Source organism: Mandrillus leucophaeus, unplaced genomic scaffold (assembly GCF_000951045.1).
Source record: "Mandrillus leucophaeus isolate KB7577 unplaced genomic scaffold, Mleu.le_1.0 Scaffold690, whole genome shotgun sequence".
Classification (NCBI taxonomy): Eukaryota; Metazoa; Chordata; class Mammalia; order Primates; family Cercopithecidae; genus Mandrillus; species Mandrillus leucophaeus.
This window is the reverse complement of record NW_012107475.1, coordinates 257076-273528: the sequence shown is the minus strand read 5'-3', so window position 1 is coordinate 273528 and position 16453 is coordinate 257076. Positions and strand designations below refer to the sequence as shown.

At 37.2% G+C, this 16453-nt stretch overlaps 1 long non-coding RNA gene and 1 pseudogene across 1 annotated transcript in view; one reads left to right on the top strand and one right to left on the bottom strand.

Moving 5' to 3' along the window:
* LOC105555600 overlaps positions 1-16453 on the bottom strand; it is a 73502-nt gene that overhangs the window by 11573 nt on the left and 45476 nt on the right. The gene's annotated exons all lie outside the window — the stretch shown is intronic.
* LOC105555599 lies at positions 6754-7657 on the top strand (annotated as a pseudogene).

The window sequence follows — 16453 nt, the reverse complement described above, 5'->3', positions numbered from 1 at the left end:
GGATTACTTTCCAGGTAAGGAGCCACTTTCTCATGCCCAAGATGAACCTGTGCTCAGAAGTACTACTGCACTCCTTGTCTGGCATAAGAGGCAAATGGTCTGTCACCTCCCTCATCCTCTCTCAGAGTGAGGAGGACAAAGGGCACCAAACCCAGCCCCCAGGTCTCTTTATGCAAACCTGTTGGACAACTTATTGCCTTTTCCAAGTATCAGGACTTAATTGGATATAGATTATAAATGAATTGAGAAGTATTTGAATTATTTTGTTTATAATATATTTATATTTGGTAATATATGCTCTCCCTTATTATTTGGTAACTTTATAATTAATTGACAGTCTCTTTCAGGGTGGACACTGTTCAGCGTGGGACTTTTTCCCGATATATTAATGCTTCCACAAAGGCTCAGACTCTCCCAGGCATGCTTGAATGGCTATCCCACTAACCACGCCCTGCTGGTATGTTGACAAGTCATTTTCTCACTTTGTTCTTGACCCGCAACACTAAGGAAGGGCTATTCTGCTATTCTCCACCAAAAGATGCCTCAGCAGTGTCCACATCCTAATGTCAGTTATGGAAACTTTGAAGCCACAAGGTCCTCATGGCTTCCACCCATGGAATTGCATTAGCTCAGAAAACATGAGACTAGTGATCCATCACGTATCATTAAACTCAAAATGCCATTAATTGTAAGGCACACAAATACTTTATATTCCCCTAAAAAATAAAAATGCTCTCATTAAACTATGGCACATTCTACCAAAAAATGTTAAAACTTCTTAAAAATTTAGGAAAGTTACAAGATACAAAGTCAACATACAAAAATAAGTAGCATTATATATTCTGATAATGAACTACCCGGAAAGGAAATGAAGAAAACAACTCCATTTACAATAGCAACAAAAAAATCAAATACTTAGGTAAAAATTTAACTAAGGAGATAAAAGACCTGTATTCTGAAAGCTAGAAAACACTAATGAAAGAAATTGAAGAAAACACAAATAAATGGAAAGATATCCCATATTTTTGGATTTAAAGGATCAACATTGTAAAAATGTCCATACTACCAAAAGCAATCTATAAATTCAATGCAATCCCTATGAAAATTCAGTGTCATTTTTCACAGAAATAGAAAAACAGTCCCTAAGTTTATATTCAACCACAAAATACCCTTAATAACCAAAACAATCTTGAGCAAAAAGAACAAAGATGGAAGCATCACAATTTTTGATTTCAAAATTTACTACAAAGCTGTAGTTATTAAAACACCATGGTACTAGCAAAAAAAAAAAAAAAAAAAAATGGGCTCACGCCTGTGATCCCAGCACTTTGGGAGGCCAAGGCAGGTGGATCATGAGGTCAGGAGGTCAAGACTGTCCTGGCTAACACGTTGAAACCCCGTCTCTACTAAAAATATAAAAAATTAGCCAGGCGTGGTGGCAGGTGCCTGTAGTCCCAGCTACTCGGGAGGCTGAGGCAGGAGAATGGCGTGAACCTGGGAGGCAGAGGTTGCAGTGAGCTGAGATTGCACCACTACACTCCAACCTGGGCAACAGCAAGACTCCGTCTCAAAAACAAAAACAAAAACAAAAACCAACCAAACAAACAAAAACCAGACATATAGGCCAATGGATTAGAACAGAGAGCCCAGAAATAGATCCAAACATTTATAATCAATTTATTTTTGACATAGATTTCAAGAATACACAATGAGGAAAGAATAGTTTCTTCAATAAATAGTGTTGGGAAAACTAAATATCCACATGTAAAAGAATAAAACTCTAACCTTGTTCAATTTAAAAATAAGCTGTATACAAAAATCAACCCAAAATGGATTAACGACATAAATATTAAAGATCTGAAACTGTAAAACTACTAGAAGAAAACAGAGAAAATGCTCCAAGGGCATTGGTCTGAGCAACAGTTTTTCTGGACATGACCTTGAAAGCACAGGCAACAAAAGCAAAAATAGACAAACAGATTACATCAAACTAAAAAAGTGCCTGCACAACAAAAGAAACAACAAAATAAATCCATAGAATGGGAGAAAATATTTACAAGACATAATACAGTAAGGGGTTATATAAGGATCTTAAACAACTCAACAGAAGGAAAACAAATAACTCAATTTAAAAACAGGCAAAGGGCCGAGCACAGTGGCTCATGTCTATAATCTCAGCAATTTGGGAGGCAAGGCAGACACAGCACTTGAGTCCAGGAGTTCAAGACCATTGTGGGCAAAATGGCAAAACCCCATTTCTTCAAAAAGTACAATTAGCTGTGTATGGTGGTGTGTACCTGTAGTCCTAGCTACTCAGTAGCCTGAGGTGGGAGGGTCCATTGAATCTGGGTGGTTGTATTAGTCCATTTTCACACTGCCATAAAGATACTAACTGACACTGGGTATTTATAAAGAAAAGAGGTTTAGTTGACTCACAGTTCCACATGGCTGGGAGGCCTCAGGAATCTTACAATCTGGCAGAAGGTGAAGGGGAAGCAAGGCATGTCTTACATGGCAGCAGGAGAGAGAGAAGTGCTGCAGAGAAGGAACTTCCAAACACTTCTAAAATAACCATCAGCTCTTGTGAGAACTCCCTCACTATCTCAAGAACAGCATGGAAGAAACTGCCCCCATGATCCAATCACCTTCCCATCAGGTCCCTCTCTTGACATGTGGGGATTACAATTCGAGATGAGATTTGGGTGAGGACACAGAGCCAAACCATATCAGAGGTTGGGGCTGCAGTGAGCTATGATTGTGTCACCACACTCCAGAGCGAGACCCTGTCTCAAAAAAAGGTTGGGGGGTAAAGGATCTGAATAGATGCTTCTCAAAAGTAGACACATAAATGCCCAACAGGTATATCAAAAAATGCTCAGCATCACTAATCATCAGGGAAAGGAAAATTAATACCACTGTGAGATATCACTTGACGTCTGCTAGAAAGGTTTTTATCAAAAAGATGAAAGATAACAAAGATGCAGAGATAAGGGAACTCTTTACATTGTTGGTGGAAATTTAAATTAGCATAACTGTTACAGAAAATGGTATGGAAATTTCTCAAAAAAACTAAAAATAGAATTCCCATATAATCCACTAATCCCACTTCTGGGTATATATATCCAAAGGAACTGAAATCAATACATCAAAGAGATATCTGCACTTTCATGTTCACTATAGCATCATTCACAATAGTCAAGCTATGACTAATCAACATAAGAGTTCCTTCAATGGATGAATGGATAAAGAAAATATGGTAGTGTATATGCACAATGGAATGCTATTCAGCTTTAGAAAGGGGGAAAATCCTGTCATTTGTGACAACATGGGTGCAATTGATGAACATTATGCTAAATGAAATAAGCTAAGCACAAAAAGAAATATGCCACATTCTACTCCCTACTTCTATAAGTTCATTTTTTTTAGTTTCCACATACAACAACTCAGCCTCCCCAGTAGCTGAGATTACAGGTGCATGCCACCACGCCTGGCTAGTTTTTGTAATTTTTGTTGAGACAGGGTTTTGCTGTGTTGCCCAGGATGGTCTCCAACTCCTGAGCTTTAGCGATCCACCTGCCTCAGATCTCTTGTTATATGTGGAAAAGTTAAGCTGTTATATGTGGAGACTAAAAAAATTGAACTTACAAAAGTAGAGAGTAGAAAGATGCTTACCATAGGCTACTAGAGGGTTGGGGAGGGAGGGAAAGAAGAATTGCTGGTAAAAGGGTATGAAGATTTAGATAGACAATAGTAGACAATAGGAATAGATTTTGAGACCTATTGCATATCAGCATGACTATGGTTAATAATAATGTATATTTCAAAATAATTAAGAGAGTAAATTTAAAATGTCTCACATAAAAAATGATAGGTAAAGCTGGACATGGTGGCTTACACCTGTAATTTCAGCACTTTGGGAGGCCAAGGCAGGTGGATCACTTGATCTCGGGAGTCGGAGACCATCCTGGGCAATATGGCAAAACCCTGTCTCTACAAAAAATAGAAAAATTAGCCAGGCATGGTGTCATGCATCTGTAATCCCAGCTACTGGGGAGGCTGAGGTGGGAGAATCACTTGAGCCCAGGAGGTAAAGGTTGTAGTGAGCCAAGGTAGCTCCACTGCACTCCAGCCTGAGTGAGAGAGCCATACCTTGTCTCAAAAAAATAAATAAATAAAAGATAGCTAAGAGAGATGATAGATATGTTAGCTTGATTTAGTCATTCCACATTTTATACATATATGAAAACATTACATTATATACCATAAATGTATATAATCATGATTTGTCAAGCAAAAATAATATTAATAATAAAACAACTTTTAAAACAAACTGACATATACTTTTTTTGAAACTTAGAATAAGACTGACAATAAGATCCCTTGGTTACTTCAAACATGGACTTTTACAAGTTATTACTCTAGGGCATACATAAAAAAAAAATAAGCAAAAACATTCCATTAAGGTACTCCTAAAATTTTTTTTCATATTCAGAGTTCAATAATTCTGTACAGACCTACCACTAACATTGGGAGGGCCCGGGAAAAAAACACAAGTAGAGGCCAACATACTATATTTCTAAATAGCTGGAAGTTATAATGTAAAACGATACCACAGCCCAGACCTTGTTCCCACCTATGTACTCCAGGAATTATCTTCCTTACACAGAGGCTAAAGGAGCCCTCTTGTCCCACCCCAGGTTTGCCCCCTATAAATCACAGACTAGTTAGACCAGGACAGAGTGGAAGCTAGGGACAGACTCATGGGTGGTGACTAGACCTGTCCCAACCATGTCAAGCTCCCCAGGAGACAGGAAAAACACGTTCCCCTTCCCCAGCCTCACTTTTCAAGTGAGGATTTCCAAGATGTTCTCAGTACCTCCCAAAACCACACCACCCAGCTAGAGGAGAGGAAGACACACTGTTTTCCTGGGACCCTGCCCTACCTAGACACCCACACTGTGTGGTGTGGAGGCACCAACCTAAACCAAAGCACCTGCTCTTTCTCTGGGTTCCCAGAGTAGAATCTAGAACCCTTTCCCTCCACCCTCAGCCCCACTTCCTCTAGAAAGTGTGTGGGCACCAGCCATAATTCCGGAAAGTTCAGTTGCCAAACTTTCCAAAGACTTACCTACAAAATATAAAAAAATAAAATAAGACACATTTGTGTTTCAATGTGTGCAAAATATGCAGCCCACTCAAGGGCAGGACCCAGGGTAGGGCCCCTCTGGCCTGGGTCGAAGGGCAGTCCTGCTTCTGAATCACCTTTCTCCCCAGAGTCAGAGACATGCTTAATATCCCCCAAATACCATCTTCTGTGCACCAAAAGCAACGATGATGAGCATTTCTTTAAAAGTGCTCTACTCTTTTCACCAGGAGGTTTCCTAAGTCACTAATCACGAAGCAATGTTTTCAGATAATTAAGCAAAAGACAAAATATTGGCACATTATTTTTAGTACATTTGTCCAATTTCAAGTTGGCAGATAAATACACGTGATTAAATCTTAATGTTTCTGTTTTTATTCATGGATAAATACCTCAAAAATTCCTATAAGAAAAACATATTTCTTAATGATTAAAAATTCAGCCTATATATTTTTTCTTCTCACATATTCTTTAACTTCTAAAACTTTTGAGAAAGAAATCAAGAAAAAATATTTTTACCATATACTTTTCTCATCCTCACTTGTACATTTTCATTTCGGAATAGCAGCTTAGAAGGAAAAAAAAAAGATGGTTGTTCTAGGAAGAACAAATTGTCTTTATCCAGCAATAGAATAAGTTAAATTTAAGAATAGCTCATTGCCTGTCATTAGTTGAGGTTGCTGTAAGGTAAAGACTGCCCAGATTCACTTGTCAAAGTCTTCTCGTGTTTTTTCTTCTACCTTCTCTAGTTGTAGGGTACAGGGCAAATTGCCCCTTCAAAATGCAAATATAACCGTGCTTAAAATGTCATTTTTGTTTTTAGCACCAAGTTATTGCTAGAGGTGTAATTATTCATTAAGAGAACTCGATTCAAATGAGTTTCCCTGGTTACTATGCAATTCATAGAGTCACAATTATTTTCTAATAGAAAAATAAGGCAATGAAAGCCACAAAGATATTGCTAAGCTTAATCCAGGTGATGGTATATTATTCACCTCTATTTAAAAAGAAAATGTTGGGGAATTGGGGAAGTAATATAGGCAACTATAGTATATGCTTTCCTTGCATACAAAAAAAAATCACAGAAAGGTTATTTCAATATGAATTCTATATATTTTACATATATTATACATATATAAGATTGATGTCCTCTTATGAAAAATGAAGAGACAAGCAACCAACTCATGTACTAATAAGGTTGTCAGATTTAGGGAGGATAGAGACAGGATGGACAGTTAAATTTTGATTACAGTGAAATATTTTAGTATTAGTATATCCCAAATATTACAAAGGACATACTTATACTGAAAAATTATTCATTCTTTATCTGAACAATCATATTTAAAATACAGAATATGCATTTTACCTGGCCATCCTATTTACTCATTATAATAACCCTGTAAGGTAGGTTTTATCATCCTCATTTCCAAGTAAGGAAATTGAGTCTCAGACAATTTAAATAGATCAAGATCATACAACTAGGAGGTAGTAGAACCCATATTAGAATCTAAACTCCCTGGTGTGATTCCGTGCTGCATGGCCTTTCTCTGGAGCAGTAGTCATTTATCTCTGTCTGCCTTCTCTCCTACGTAAGTGCATGCCACCATCCCATGGAAGATTTGATGGACATAGACATGAGCCCCCTGAGGCCCCAGAACTATCTTTTCAATTGTGGACTAAAGACCAACAAATATTATCACTTTAAGGTGGATAATGATGAAAATGAGCACCAGTTATCTTTAAGAATGGTCAGTTTGGGGGCTGGTGCAAAGGATAAGTTGCACATTGTTGAAGCAGAGACAATGAATTATGAAGGCAGCCCAACTAAGATAACACTGGCAACTTTGAAAATGTCTGTACAGCCAACAGTTTCCTTTGGGGGCTTTGAAATAACACTACCAGTGGTCTTATAATTGAAGTGTTCAGGGTCAGTGCATATTAGTGGACAGCACTGAGTAGTTGTGGAGGAAGATGCAGAGTCAGAAGATGAAGAGGAGGAGGATGTGAAACTGTTAAGTACACCTGAAGGTCGATCTACCCCTGGGGATGATAGCAAGGTTCCACAGAGAAAAGTAAAACTTGCTGCTGATGAATAAGATGATGATGATAATGATAAAGATGATGATGATGGTGATTTTGATGATGAGAAAACTGAAGAAAAACTCCAGTGAAGAAATCTATAGGAGATACTCCAGCCAAAAATGCCCCAAAGTCAAACCAGAATGGAAAAGACTCAAAGCCTTTTGAGTCAACACCAAGATCAAAAGGACAAAAATCAACACCAAGATCAAAAGGACAAGAATTCTTCAAAAAAACAGGAAAAAACTCCCAAAACACATAAAGGACATAGTTTTGTAGTAAACATTAAAGCAAAAATGCAAGTATAGAAAAAGGTGGTTCTCTTCTCAAAGTGGAAGCCAAGTTCATCAATTATGTGAAGAATTGCTTGTGGATGACTGACCAGGAGGCTGTTCAACATCTCTGGCACTGGAGGAAGTCTCTTTAAGAAAATAGTTTAAACAATTTGTTTAAAATTTTCCATCTTATTTCATTTCTGTGACCATTGATATCTGGCTGTCTTTTTTATAATGCAGAGTGAGAACTTCTACTGTGTTTGACAAATGTTGTCCAGGTTCCATTGCCAAGAATGTGTTGTCCAAAATGCCTGTTTTAGGGAAGGGAACATCACACACCGGGGTCTGTTGGGAGGTGCTGGGGAAGGGAAGGGAGAGCATTAGGACAAATACCTAATGCATGCGGAGCTTAAAACCTAGATGACGGGTTGATAGGTGCAGCAAATCACCATGGCACATGTATACTTATGTAACAAACCTGCATGTACAGCACATGTATCCCAGAACTTAAAGTAAAATTTTAAAAAATGCCTTTTTAGTTTTTAAAGATGGAACTCCACCATTTGGTTGGTTTTATGCATGTATGGAATGTTATGATAGGACACAGTAGTAGTGGTGGTCAGACATGGAAATTGTGGGGAGACAAAAATATACATATGAAATAAAACTCAGTATTTTAATAAAGTAGCATGGTTTTTATTTTTTTAAAAAAATCTAAAACTCATGTTTCAATTCTACATTGTGTTCATATACTAACTGAAATTATATCTAATGTATTTAGCAAACATGTAGGCCAAGTTCTACATGCCTTATAAAAATTGACTTAGTTAATTGTCACTATAAACCTATGAGGTAGGCATTATTATTATTTCCTTTCTACACATGAGAAAAATGAGGCATGGTGAGGTTAAACAACTTTCTTAGGCTCACATAGCTAGTAAATGGTAGAGTCAAGTTTCAAATCCAGGCAGTTTGCCTTCAGAGTATACCCTCTTCTCTCCATCCATCCGTAGGTAGTATCACCCTAATAAAGTCTCATTTAACTTTTGAATTAAAAAATGGACACAACCAAGCCTTAGAACTCGGTTTTCAAATACACTAGAGAAACCTAGTTATAAGAACATAAGGATGTTTCAGGTCATATAAGACATCAATGGCAGGAGTAGGATAAATATATTAGTAATTTGAACTTAGTTATTTATTTATTTATTTATTTATTTATTTATTTATTTATTTATTTTAAGATGGAGTCTCGCTCTGTCGCCCAGGCTGGAGTGCAGTGGCGCTCTCTCGGCTCACTGCAAGCTCCGCCTCCTGGGTTCACGCCATTCTCCTGCCTCAGCCTCCCAAGTAGCTGGGACTACAGGCACCCACCACCATGCCCAGCTAATTTTTTGCATTTTTAGTAGAGATGGGGTTTCACCATGTTAGCCAGGATCTCCTGACCTCGTTATCTGCTTGCCTCGGCCTCCCAAAGTGCTGGGATTACAGGTGTGAGCCACCGCGCCCAGCCTGAACTTAGATTTTTAAAAGACCAAGAAATATTAGGAGTTTAAATATATTTATTGAATTAGTTAAATATCAAGATATTGAGCTATTTTTAAAGTTCTTAAATGTAATAGATTTTGAAGATGATTTAGCATCACATCATTTCTAAGGCAAAACTTAACTTTAAGGAAAAGATTTTCCATGAGGTCATGTTTCCTTATTGGCAATAGTGTGAAGTAAGTGAACATATCTGCAGTGTCCAGTCCTTTTCCTTTTTTGCCCTAGACACAGCTCCAGTTGCCTGTGGCACCATTATTATGCCTGCACCATCTCTACCACTCTCAAAGTTCTACTCTTAGACCCTTATTAAGCAAACTTACTTAGTTCTCCCTTATAGAGCATATATATCTTAATATAAGCATTTAGAAATAATGCCTTAATGCCAAAATAACTTAATTTTAATGTTGAGAATTTTAGACATATGGGCAAGTTGTTAGGGGAGAAAATTTTTTATTAGTCCACTTTTTGGATTAGCATCCATAGCTTTTATGTGACATATCACTTAAAATTATATTCAGCTGCATGTAACAGAAAGAAAAAATAACAGTAGCTTAAATAAGAGAGAAGTTCATTTTACTCTAATCTAAATGAAATACAGAGATAGAAAGTCCAGGTCTGGTTTGGCAGCACAGGAGATGCACAGGAGATGGTGAAGCATAAATATTAGGAGCCCAGGCTCCACCGTCACCTGTGCATGGTTTCCATATTCAAAGTCACTTCAAAAACCAGATAGTTACTAGAGCTTCAACTTTTATGTCTACATTCCAGGCCAGTACCTATGCTTTCAAAGATCCTTCCTAGAAGTCTCACATGCTTCTACTTACATCTCATTGCCTGGAATTTAATCATATGGCCACATAATGCTGAAAGAGAGTTTGGGAAATATGGTTGTCCTAGGTATAAGGTATACATGGGATTGGCTCCAAGACTCTCCCACCCCCAATACGAAAATCCACATATACTCTAGACCCACATTTGCCCTGCAGAATCCATGAACACAGAAAGTTAGTGCTCTCTGTACTCAGGTTTTGCATTCTGCCAATAGTGTATTTTCCATCTGTGTGTAAGTGCAAGTGAAACCTGTATTGTTCAAGAGTCAACTATACAGTCTTTTAGCTGGCCACATTTTTCAAGATTATGTTATAAAGAAAAATGGGGGAAATGTACATTAGAAGGAATGAATGCATGCAGAGTGGGACCAGCTATTTTACTTCCCAGTGAAGATGAACTTCCTGTGACAATCTAAAGTCTAAAATCAACTGGGTATTTTATGTGCCCTTTCAAACCCAGATAGCTCCTGAGCTTTACTAAGATCTCCAACTATTAAAGAATAATGCAAGGTGGTCACTTAACAAAAACATATCCCTTTAGATTTTGTTATGGGAATTTGTGCATGTGTCTGTATACACAATGGAAGGTTATCTTACCGAAGCATTACTTGACAATGGCAATAGCTAAACATTCAAATGAAATTTCTCAGACTCTCTAAGAGGTTATTCTTGAGAGATGGTTAAACGTAGCACAGACATTTATTATGCTGAAGAGAATTGAGAGGAGAGTGTGGGGCTAGTTGGGGCAGGGACATGATTCAACAATGTACTTAGCTTTATCATGTTATATGTAGATTCCAAGTGAAAGACTGACATGTTTTTAAAAACAAGTTCTTTAAAACATAATATTGGATAGTCAGTTTTCAAAATCATACATAGAGGTGTTTACTACAGCTAATACATATTATTTTAAAACCTAGGCTCTTCGGAGATTTATCAAAACTTACAAGAGCTCTGTTGTCACTGTCATATTCTAAAATCTCAATATAAATCTATAGGTTTAACACATTTCACATGAAATGAGCATAGAGTTGCCCTCGTTTAAAGACTTTAAATAATTCTATTTCAAGCCTGGTTTTAGTTCTCTAGGAACCACTTCTTTCTCCAATCATACTCTGATAATGATTGACATCTCAAAGGTCTAGGCCACCTGTGAACAGAGTTTTAATATCACATTTTTGAATTAATTATGCATAAAGCTCAAAATAGGTTTGGAAGGTACCTACTGAAATAGAATTAAATCAGGAAAGAAGTGTGGTGGCCACAAAACTGTGTTTATCTTTTATGTAGTAGGCAATTATCAGCATTTTTATTAGCAACAATAAATTAAAATATACACAATTAAATTCACATATTTTGTGCTATGTATATCAGTTTGTGAAATATTAATGTATGAATATCATACGTTGTAACAAACAAATAAATACAAATTAAACAAAAGTAATGATCCTTGTCCTTCAGAGATCTGCAATGTGCTAATAGAGAATCATAAACATGAAGGAAATGCAAACATACAAACCGTAAGCACTTAGTTAATTTAGATCTAATTCATTCATGTTTTAAGGAAATCAAATACAATATAATAAAATTTTTAGAAGAATGTCTTAATTTGAATTTATATTTTTATATATCATTTTTCATGTTTTCATGAGTTACTTGTTTTCATTGAATTTTATCTTAGCTTTAACATCTACTTTTATTACTTGAAATCACATTGCTTTAGTTTATAGTCATACTTTTCACATCTTTAGATAGAATCTTATCTCCTGCATGCATTCATATTTAATCAACATATATTTATTGAGCTTACTGTGTACAAGACATTGTTCTAAGGACACAGAATAATTAACTTTTATTTTATGTCCTGTCCCGTTTGTAGGAAAAAATCCTACTGTTGAATCATTGATGAGCCATCATCACACCCCAGGAAATTTTTAAGTCATTCATTTACTTACTTCTTTTCATTCCTCAGTCTATCCTATGGCTTCAAATTTTCCCTCTAAGAAAATAATCTCTGATTCTTTTCGTCTTTGATTCAGTTCCACTTAACTTCTATTCTCTCGTTACTAAATACATACAAAACACTTCCCCTCCTGTTTTGTATGGTTAAAATAGAGATAATCAAAGCATGATTTCACAGATCACATGGTTTATTGTCATATAAAGAGATTTCTTTCGGTTCACAATGCTTAAAGAGGGGGTGAATTATGTAAACAAATTTCACAGAGAACATACTTGGTAGACCAAATACATTAACCACATTGTGAGTGAGTTCCAAAATATTAAAGTCTAGGTGCTTAATTAGGATGGACGCAGGCTTCTGTGGAAAGAAAAGTCTGTGGAAATTAACGTTTGAGGTGTACCTTTATGTGGGCAGTTCTCTATGAACACATAAGTTTCCTGTATGCTAGAGGGCAGTGCCAGTACTAGAGGGCAATGCTTTGGAGGTTAGCTCAGAGGCTAACTGGGTGTGATCCTGTCAAAGTCTGAGCTCTGGGTCTTCTTAGAGGTGCTAAGTGTAACCTGCCACAGCATAAGCTCAAAAAGTGTCTGTCAACTCGAATTTATTTGTAATTTTTTTCAAGCTTTATTTTTATTTATTTATTTATTCACTATACTTTAAGTTTTGGGATATGTGTGCAGAACGTGCAGGTTCGTTACATAGGTATACACGTGTCATGGTGGTTTGCTACACCCATCAACCCATCATCTCCATTAGATATTTCTCCTAATGCTATCCCTTCCCTTGCCCCCCAGCCCCCGACAGGCCCCGACGTGTGACGTTCCCCTTCCTGTGCCCATATGTTCTTATTGTTCAACTCCCACTTATGAGTGAAAACATTCAGTGTGTGGTTTTCTGTTACTGTGTTAGTTTGTTGAGAATGATGGTTTCCAGCTTCATCCATGTCCCTGCAAAAGACATGAATTCATTTTTTATTATGGCTGCATAATATTCCATGCCACATTTTCTTTATCCAGTCTACCATTGATGGGCATTTAGGTTGGTTCCAAGTCTTTGCTATTGTGAGTGGTGCTGCAACAAGCATTCGTGTGCATGTGTCTTTATAGTAGAATGATTTATAATCCTTTCGGTATAGCCCAGTAATGGGATTGCTAGGTCAAATGGTATTTCTGGTTCTAGATCCTTGAGTAATCACCACATTGTCTTCCACAATGGTTGAACTAATTTACACTCCCACCAACAGTGTAAAAGTGTTCCTATTTCTCCACATCCTCTCCAGCATCTGTTGTTTCCTGACTTTTTACTGATCACCAGTCTAACTGATGTGAGATGGTATCTCACTGTGGTTTTGATTTGCATTTCTCTAGTGACCAGTGATGATGAGCATTTTTTCATATGTTTGTAGGCCACATAAATGTCTTCTTTTGAGATGTGTCTGTTCATATCCTTTGCCCAATTTTTGATGGGGTTGTTTGTTTTTTTCTTGTAAATTTGTTTAAGTTCCTTTTAGATTCTGGATATTAGCCCTTTATCAGATAAAAGAGATTGCAAAATTTTTCTTCCATTCTGTGGGTTGCCTGTTCACGTTGATGATAGCTTCTTTTGCTATGCAGTAGCTCTTTAGTTTAATTATATTCCAGTTGTCAATTTTGGTTTTTGTTACTGTTGCTTTTGGTGTTCTGGTCATGAAGTCTTTGCCCATGCCTGTGTCCTGAATGGTACGGCCTAGGTTTTCTTCTAGAGTTTTTATGGTTTTATGTCTTACTTTTAAGTCTTTAACCCATCTTGAATTAATTTTTGTATAAGGCATAAGAAAGCGATCCAGTTTCAGTTTTCTGCATATGGCTAGCCAGTCTTCCCAACACCATTTATTAAATAGGAAATCCTTTCCCCTTTTCTTGTTTTTATCAGGTTTGTCAAAGATGAGATGGTTGTAAGTGTGTGGTGTTATTTCTGAGGGCTCTGTTATGTTCCATTGGTCTATATCTCTGTTTTGGTACCAGTACCATACTGTTTTGGTTACTGTAGCCTTGTAATATAGTTTGAAGTCAGGTAGCGTGATGCCTCCAGCTTTGTTCTTTTAGCTTGGGATTGTCTTGGCAATGTGGGCTCTTTTTTGGTTCCACATGAACTTTAAAGTAGTTTTTTCTAATTCTGTGAAGAAAGTCAATGGTAGCTTGATGGGGAAAGTATTGAATCTGTAAATTACTTTGGACAGTATGTCCATTTTCATGATATTGATTCTTCCTATCCATGAGCATGGAATGTCCACTTGTTTGTGTCCTCTCTTATTTCCTTGAGCAGTGGTTTGTAGTTCTCCTTGAAGAGGTCCCTCACATCCTTTGTAAATTGTTTTCGTAGGTATTTTATTCTCTTTGTAGCAATTGTGATTGGGAGTTCACTCATGATTTGGCTCTCTGCTTGTCTATTATCGGTATATAGGAATACTTGTGATTTTTGCACATTGATTTGTATCCTGAGACTTTGTTGAAGTTGCTTATCAGTTAAGGGAGGTTTGGGGCTGAGACAATGGAGTTTTCTAAATATACAATCACGTCATCTGCAAAGAGAGAGAATTTGACTTCCTCGCTTCCTATGTGAACACTCTTTATTTATTTCTCTTGCCTGATTGTCCTGGCCAGAACTTCCAATACTATGTTAAATAGGAGTGGTGAGAGAGGGCATCCTTGCCTTGTGCCAGTTTTCAAAGGGAATGCTTCCAGTTTTTGTCCATTCAGTATGATATTAGCTATGGATTTGTCATAAATAGCTCTTATTATTTTGAGATATGTTTCATCAATACCTAATTTATTGAGTGTTTTTAGCATGAAGAGGTGTTGAATTTTATCAAAGGCCTTTACTGGACCTATTGAGATAATCATGTGGTTTTTGACATTGGTTCTGTTTATGTGATGGATTACATTTGATGATTTGCATATGTTGAACCAGTCGTGCATCCCAGGGATGAAGCCAACTTGATTGTGGTGGATAAGCTTTTTAATGTGCTGCTGTATCAGTTTGCCAGTATTTTATTGAGGATTTTCACACCAATGTTCATCAGGGATATTGGCCTGAAATTTTCTTTTTTGTTGTACCTCTGCCTGGTTTTGGTATCAGGATGATGCTGGCTTCATAAAATGAGTTATGGAGGAGTCCCTCTTTTTCTATTGTTGGGAATAGTTTCAGAAGGAATGTTACCAGTTACTCTTTGTACCTCTGATAGAATTTGGCTGTGAATCCATCTGGTCCTGGGCTGCCTCAATTTTAGAACTTTTTATTGGTCTATTCAGGGATTCAACTTCCTCCTTGTTTAGTCTTGGGAGGGTGTATGTGTCCAGGAATGTATCCATTTCTTCTAGATTTTCTAGTTTAGCTGCATAGAGGTGTTTATAGTATTCTCTGGTGGTAGTTTGTATTTCTGTGGGACTAGTGGAGATATCCTCTTTATCATTTTTTATTGAATCTATTTAATTCTTCTCTCTTTTCTTCTTTAGTAGTCTGGCTAGTGGTCAATCTATTTTGTTATTGTTTAAAAAAAAAACAAACCAGCTCCTGGATTCATTGATTTTTTTTAAGGGTTTTGTGTGTTTTTATATCCTTCAGTTCTGCTCTGATCTTAGTTATTTCTTGTCTTCTGCTAGCTTTTGAATTTGTTTGCTCTTGCTTCTCTAGTTCTTTTTGTTTTGTTTGTTTGTTTGTTTTGTTTTGTTTTGGTTTGGTTTGGTTTTCGACAGAGTCTCACTCTGTCACCAGGCTGGAGTGCAGTGGCACAATCCCAGCTCACTGCAACCTCCTCCTCCCAGGTTCAAGTGATTCTCCTGCCTCAGCCGCCCGAGTAGCTGGGACCATAGGCGTCTGCCACCACACCCAGCTAATTTTTTCTATTTTTAGTAGAGATGGAGTTTCACCATGTTGACCAGAATGGTCTCAATCTCTTGACCTTGTGATCCACCCACCTCGGCCTCCCAAAGGGTTGAGATTACAGGTATGAGCCACCATGCCCAGCCGCTTCTCTAGTTCTTTTAATTGTGATGTTAGGGTGTCAATTTTAGACCTTTTCCACTTTCTCATGTGGGCATTTAGTGCTATAAATTTCCCTCTAAACACTGCTTTAGCTGTGTCCCAGAGATTCTGACACATTGTGTCTTTGTTCTCATTGGTTTCAATAAAATCATTTATTTCTGCCTTAATTTCATTATTTACCCAGTAGTCATTCAGCAGGATGTTGTTCAGTTTCCATACAAATGTGTGGTTTTTGAGTGAGTTTCTTAACAGTGAGATCTAATTTGATTGCACTATCATCTGAGAGACTTTTTTTTTTTAATACTTTAAGTTCTAGGGTACATGTGCACAGCATGCAGGTTTGTTACATATGTATACATGTGGATGTTGGTGTGCTGCACCCATTAACTTATCATTGACATTAGGTATATCTCCTAATGCTATCCCTCCCCCCAACCCCTCCCCACAATAGGACCTGGTGTGTGATGTTCCCCTTCCCATGTCCAAGTGATCTTATAGTTCAATTCCCACCTATGAGTGAGAACATGCGGTATTTGGTTTTCTGTTCTTGCAATAGTTTGCTGAGAATGATGGTTTCCAGCTGCATCCATGT